Raw genomic sequence first — 6,086 nt, forward strand, 5'->3', positions numbered from 1 at the left:
TAGTGCCCACAGGTTTTGGATTTTTATTCCAGTTCTAATTGGAATTAGACAAAAAAAATTTTTTATCAGATATTAACTAGAAGTTCCCATTGAAATCCATGAGAAACCAATGGGAATGTCTGGTTCCTGTATTGTCTCATGGATCCATCCATGTCCTTGAGCACAAGTGGTCCTAGCATATTGATTAGGCCACCAGTGCTATACCCGAAGATTACTTCGGATCACTTAAACAACATGATCACTTTTATACCAAAGTATATAGTGAACAAAAAATAGTAAGGCTGGATTTATTAAAAAAATAAACTCCACCACATCTCTATTGTTTTAGTTAATATGTATAAATACAGGATAGTATTTTGGAAGAAGGAGTAAATTCCTAATTTCAGCAGTGGATTTTATTTTTCAAAAGAAAATATTGCTTCTATAACAGAGAAAAAAAAGAAGTGCCTTTCCCTCAGCTCCCCCACCCCTGTGTGACTTTTAAGGCTCCAAAATGTGCCAGATTAAGACCTTGGAGATGGAAATTCGATGTTTATCCACAGGGCATGTTCAGCATTGCCAACGGCTGTGCAACTTTTCCCAAACAATGTTCCTCAACGATGACTTGAAAGGACCACAATTAGGGGCAGGAGAATAGTTTAATTTCCATGCCCATTCAATCCTTGACTTCTCTGCTGAGCCTGCCAACTATTGCCAATTGCAATGGTGGATTTTGTGACATGGACACTTGTCCACTAAGAACTGGACTGAGGCTGCAATCCAATGCAATTATTTTCAGTCACTATTGACCTACAAGAAGTTTCAAATAAGGAAATGTTGAAGTTTTTCTGCTCTTAACAGCTTCCTCAAACAATGTTCCCACTGTAGCAGTCATAGCTGAAGTGCTCTCTGGCAATTTCAAAAACATTGTTGTCATTTTTCAATTTTTAACCCTCTTCTGTTTAATTTGATTATCATCTAGAAAAAACCAAAATGATAAAACCCCTTTTCAATCATTTATCAAAAAATAATATTTAAATATATTTTTAGCAATTTAAAAAGCCCCTGACTTAAACTGCACATCTTGTGATATAGTAAGTATAAAAATACCAAGATCTACTTTTCACAGCCACTATGTATAAACCACTCATCCTTTCCTGTCATAAATGAAGAGTTATGTTCTGTTTTTTCCCCTCAGGATGTACATTTGAAAAAGTAATATTCATGCCATTTTCTCATGCATAGAAATATGTAATTATTTTTTCAGTTCTATACTTAATCAACTAAGAAATAATTTGGTAATGACAGGACCAAAGTTATGGCAATAATGTGCAGTTCTGTGTGACCTCAAAGTATAGGTAATCCTGGCTTCTGTTTGTATGGAAACCCTGGGTGCCACAGGCACAAGTCAAGATTTAATAATTGATGAATAGGTATCGTTTAGCTCTAATGTTTTAAAGCTAACTTAACAGGAAATTAAGTTATAAATAATGCACATTGTATTATCAGACTCAGGAATACAACAAACAAAAAAGAAAACAAAAAAATGAAATTTTTAAACCAGTACTCAGGTAAGCTTGCTTTGGCCTTTCTCCCAGGTTGAGACAAGTGAGAGGAACAGGAGCTAACTGCACAGATCCCTCTAGTGGCAACAGCAAAGATGGGATTCTGGCTCAACGAGCAAGTCTCAGAACCGGGAGATGGGTTAGGAACATGGGAGTCTCTAGTAGGGGAACCTGCAGAGCAGAGCTGTCGCTGCAGAAAGGCTGCCTGTTCTCATCAGGACCTGCAGGACTTGGTTGTTCTGTCACTATTTAAAAAGCAAAGAAGGGAGAAGTGCAGGAGACCAAAGGGTGGGGGAAGCAGGATGCAAGGAAGCCGTACAGTTCTTTGAAGCTGAGCTGTGCTGCACAGACAGAGTAATACCTTTCTGCAAGCTTTGATTTATGCAGGTATCCAGATGGTTTTGGGTCATGCCAAAGGATAAATTTTATATTGCCCACACATCATCCAATACATATGGCTCTATTCCTTGCAACAGAAAGGAAGGAGGGTCTTTTTTCTGGCCTAGAAATGAACTGTGGAATGGTAGACATGAGCTTCTGCAGGTGGAGCCTGTAAAATCACCTACACTAAAAAAGGCCAGTTCCTTGTCTATAAAGTCATAAAGACTCAATCCTAATAAAAGTAAGATCTCACTACCCAAGAGGTATGTTTTTTGACAAAACTCTCACAAAAGTTTAACATGCTTGCATATGTCACATGTGCTCTTTGCCTTACTGTGATACTTCACAATCCTACATGAAATACTCAAGTGTATAAAAGTGTACAAATCATCCTGCCACCCTAATCTGTTGAGAATCTTTTTAGATGTCTGTTTGAAAGAGACCAAGAGACAAGAAGAAAAAAATTAGAGCTATAATGTATTTTGCAGGTTTATATTATTAAACATGCAATAACTATATAATTCACTTTAAGTTATACAATGGTTTATACTTTTTCTATAAATTATTTGTTGAATTCTGTATTTTCCCAGCTCACCTGGATTGACATACATTTACTCAAAGTGAGGAAAATTTTTCTGAATCTGAATGAAATAGACCATTCACTGTGGCTGCCTTCCATAGCTAATACAGGACCAGGTGATGTAGACGATCCTAACAGAACAAGAGTTACTTGGTTAATGTTAGCATAAATTTATTGGCAAACCCACATCCTACTACCTGTGGAAAGATTTCTCTGCTATAATTTTTACTAAATTTACTCCTCATGAGATGTTAGAAATTTCTGAAAGCCAATTACAAAATCAGCTTGGAAAAAGTCTACTTTTACACTGTTTTGAATACTAAAGTACTTTGAATACCGTTTCTTGAGAATTCAGGATAGTGTTTATGGAAGACTTCCATTTGAATCTCTTGCAATATATGGGTATTTTCTACCATGATTGAAAGATGAATCATAAAATATCTTCTAGATGACTTTAATGGATTTAAAAATATACAATCATGGAATAGTTTAGGTTGGAAGATACCTTTTAGACCATTGAGTCCAGCCATTTAACCCAGCACTGCCAAGTCCACCACTAATCCATGTTTCTAATCACCATACAGAATCAGTTAGGTTGATAAAGACATCTGACATCATTGAGTACAACCTTTTGCCAAACAGCACACTGTCAACTAGACCACTGCACTAAGTGCTGTGCCCAGTCTTTTCTTAACACCTCCAGGGATGGTGACTGCACCAAGACCATTTCAGTGTCTAACCACCCTTTCTGTGAAGAAATTCCCTCTAATGTCCAAACTAAACCTCCCCTGACACAGTCTGAAATTATGTCCTCTTGTCCTGCTACTGGCTGCCTGAGAGAAGGGACTGACCTCCACCTGGCTACCACCTGCACTCAGGTGGTTGTAGAGAGTGATAAGGTCTCTACACACCTCAGTCACGCCTTATTAGACACTCCAGGCACTTCACCTTCGTTGCTCATTTTCAGAAGTGCTCCTGCTCCTCAGTGTCTTTCTTGTAGTGAGGGGCCCAACATTCTTGAGGAACAGCTAGTGAACAATTTTTGTCTGATTTGAAACCCACTGCGAATCTACCCGAAACTTACAGGGTCACAAAGGTTGAACAAGGGTCTCAGGGAGGACAAATGGTGCAGAGAGACCATGCTAAGGAGCTTTGCAAAATCATAAATATGCATTTATGTATTTTTTAAACTAAATATCTTGTTTAGACTGTTGTCTATCGATGGTGTTAGAAATGCAGCTCATAGTTTAGTCCTTAAAGGATTGTGGTCTTTGTATCTATCATATGGGGTCACAGTAACGTATTTTACCCTGCATTAGGCATCTGTTCAATAACCATACTGCAAAAATGCCACTGCCTATAATAGGCCAAATTTTTTTCATGATGATCATGGCATCTATTAACTTTTGATTGCAATTACATTAGCACTTGAAGATAAAGTGACAATCTTTCTTCATGTAAATGTTAGATGCATGTCTTAGCTTATAGAAATATTTTTTCTTCTGTTTCAGCTCCATTAATTCTTTTAATTGAGAGGAAATTTTGGGAAACTTTTCCCATATTGCTAGAACTCATTTTTAACAAACAAAATTAAATTGCTTCTTGTGGGTTTTTTAAATGAGAAATTAACTAGATATTAACGGTTTTGCAAACAAGGCACTATTACCTTTCCTTTAGCTAGAGAGACAGGCAATGGAAAAATTTAAACATAATCACAAAGAAGCAAACACTTATAATAGACTTCAGGTCTGTAAGTGGCTCTTCCCTTCTAGGTTAGAGTAGCAAGTTTAACACTGCTGAAAAATTTTAACATGTCACAGAAAGAAAGCCACATGATCAGATAATTAAAATTATTAATTAAAATTATTTACCTTGGATTAAAGTATAAAGCATGGCTAAGGAAAAAAACCCTAATTCTTAAACCATTGATACTATTTTTCTACTATGAATGAAAATGGTAAATTTTATTCTAAGATGGTGTTAAAAAAACCCCAAAACCATCCCCCATCATTTCAGACTCTTGATGCACAAATGCGCAAGCTGATGAGTTCCCATTTTCTATGACAACAATCATTTTGACTGCAAAAAAGTCTGCATTGTCTGACTGCAGTTCCCAGTTTTGTTGTACGCTGCACGTGCTACATAGTACAAAACACTTGCACTCCACAGTACTACACGCCTTTTTAATGAAGAGAAATTACTGAGCTGCTGTAGGAAGCAAATACACATATATATTATTTCTATTTAGAAAACAATATTGCAACAGAACTGATAACTTCTGGAATTATATAGTTTTGTTAATGACCTTCTTACTGAGATGTCTCATCTAGTCTGAGACCTGTAGCAAGAGTTCAAAGTCAAAGGACAGAACATTTTGTAATAAAGAAATAAACCTTTATTGTTGATCACATTTTTTGAAAGTACAGTTACGTGATCTGGCACTTCATCTACATGTAGCAGAATAGTAAAAGAGGGAATGGTAGTCCTCTGCTGCCTAGAAGGCAAAGGGCAGGAGATGCTCATGTAGTATTTTGCAAAGCACTGCATAAATTTTCAAAGCTAAACAAAATTAGTAATAAAATTAGTCATGCCATATGTAACGAGAAATTACCAAGAATCAGAGTTACTTTCTCTTCTAGAATAGGAACATAACCTCTTTTCTCTTTCTCTAAATACAAGAGGCAGAAGTTGTTGATGAGGGGTCAAAACCATGCATAATGACAGGACCCCATCCGAGATAACGCAGGGAATTCTGTGTTGCCACACTATAGCACAACACACACCACTGGGTGTGAGGATGAGGGTTCATACAGCAAGGATGTTAAATCAGCCTATACCATATGTCAAAACTGCTTCCATAAAATAAAAAGATAGCACATACAGAACTGCCAGGGAAACAAGCTGAGGCAGCAAAGGTTTGTGAAATGCAGGTCATTCTCGGCCAACCCAGACTCTATGACAAGGCAACCTGCATATTGGATGAGGGAAGGTCTATAGATGTTGCCTACCTAGAATTTAGTAAAGGCTTTCTCACCATGTTCCACAGCATGCTCCTGGACAAACTGGCTGCTGATGGCCTGGATGGCTGCACCGTTCACTGTGTGGAAAACTGGCTGGTTGACTGAGTCCAGAAAATGGTGGTGAAGGGAGTTGCACCTAGCTGGCCACTGGTCAAGAGTGGTGGTCCCCAGGTGTTGTTATCACATTACTGCTAGCATATTTCTAGAGTCCCATACCTTCTGGGTGGTTTTCTCACAAACAGCTCTTCACAGCAGTGCTGATCCTGCTTCTTCACCAGGGCTCCTCCAAAGGTCTCCTTAGCTGGCCAACCCACTCCCTTTTTATCCCAGTTATCTTCATTAGCCACAGCTGCCACCCAATTAAGGACATCACAGCTGCAGCCCATTTAGAACAACTAGGATTGGGGCAAGGCCACTTACACAAGACAGGTATTTTACTATGGTTCAAAGGCCACCTATACAATACATACTAAGATTCAATGGCCTCCCATACCCAGGGTTCAGTATTGGGGCCATTCCTGTTTAATGAATCAGTGATCTGGATGAGGGGATCGAGGGTAT

General features: G+C 38.1%; 1 long non-coding RNA gene across 1 annotated transcript; it reads right to left on the reverse strand.

Annotated features, from left to right (window-relative positions):
- Positions 1-879: 879 nt before the first annotated feature.
- On the reverse strand, positions 880-5,791 carry LOC135443169 (uncharacterized). Its single transcript, XR_010438856.1, has 3 exons — positions 5,742-5,791; positions 2,521-2,636; positions 880-957 (listed from the first exon to the last, which is right to left on the reverse strand). It is a non-coding gene; the product is annotated as an uncharacterized LOC135443169 (long non-coding RNA).
- Between the last annotated feature and the right edge of the window lie 295 nt (positions 5,792-6,086).

Source organism: Zonotrichia leucophrys, chromosome 2, assembly GCF_028769735.1.
Source record: "Zonotrichia leucophrys gambelii isolate GWCS_2022_RI chromosome 2, RI_Zleu_2.0, whole genome shotgun sequence".
NCBI lineage: Eukaryota > Metazoa > Chordata > Aves > Passeriformes > Passerellidae > Zonotrichia > Zonotrichia leucophrys.